We start from the raw sequence: 1010 nt of genomic DNA on the forward strand, positions 1-1010 counted from the left end.
GTACCCACGGGTTCCCCTCCGCGGTCCGCCTGCGCCGCCGCATTACCCTGTCGTAGAGGCGTGCCGGGGTGCACCGGCCCGCGCGCGAGTAGTCGCCTCGTCCACCGCCCGTGCGCCGACGAGAACACGAGCAGAGGCAGCGCTTTCTCCTGGCCCGGCTGTTGCCGTCCCTTGAACGATTCCGGCATGAACATTCCCAACGTCACACGCCCTTGCCTGGGAGCCTCGGCGTCGGAGGTGCATCGTCGAGGGGTGGCACCGGGAGGAGGACCTCGTACTCCAGCGACACCGCCGGGTCGAACGCGAGGAACAGGCCCTCGTGTCCGCGCGGCCACCACGTCGGCGGGGGCGGCAGGCGCGCCCAGCGCTCCGTCGTGGGGTTGCACACGAAGCCCGCCACGGGCCTGCCGACCAGATAGTCCTGGAAGCAGAGCACGAGGCCGTTGCACTGGTCCTGCACGGCGGCGTCGGCGCCGCTGCACGGGAGGTGCGGCCGCAGGAAGGCGAGCCTGTCGACGGTGGGGGCCCGCGAGGCCGGCGGGGGCAGGAAACCGGGGTGAGGGTGAGGCCTCCACGGTTTGGTGGCGGCGCGGACGACGTTGGCGAAGAAGCCCGGGAACGAGCGCGGAGGGAGCGTGTGTGGGAGGAGGAGCCCGCGGTCGTCCACGACCACGCGCCAGAGCGTGCACACGCACCGGCACCTGGCCAGGGAATGCACGCGGAGGCGGCGGAGGACCTCGACGAAGATGTCGCCGGGCAGGGCGTCGATGCCGGCGCCGCCGCCGTCCGCGTTCATGTCCATCGGGGCCGGCCGGCCGCTGTGTTTTGCCCAACACGTATCCACGCGACGACCCACACGGTTTGCGTACGCCGCCCGTTACGCTCGGAGACGTGCGCGTGCGTGCCTCCTGCGTCTGCATGAGATGTTATTGGGAGGGCCCGGTCGATATCGAAAAGCAAGGGGACTTGTGTCTACACTCACGAGACCGAACGACTTGCAGTCGGTTCGG

The 1010-nt window shown here is 70.3% G+C and overlaps 1 pseudogene; it reads right to left on the reverse strand.

The window, feature by feature from the left end:
* Window positions 1–7: 7 nt before the first annotated feature.
* LOC136531875 (putative F-box protein At1g30920) lies at window positions 8–802 on the reverse strand (annotated as a pseudogene).
* Window positions 803–1010: the final 208 nt, after the last annotated feature.

This window comes from Miscanthus floridulus, unplaced genomic scaffold (genome assembly GCF_019320115.1).
Source record: "Miscanthus floridulus cultivar M001 unplaced genomic scaffold, ASM1932011v1 fs_469_2_3, whole genome shotgun sequence".
In the NCBI taxonomy this organism is placed as follows: Eukaryota; Viridiplantae; Streptophyta; class Magnoliopsida; order Poales; family Poaceae; genus Miscanthus; species Miscanthus floridulus.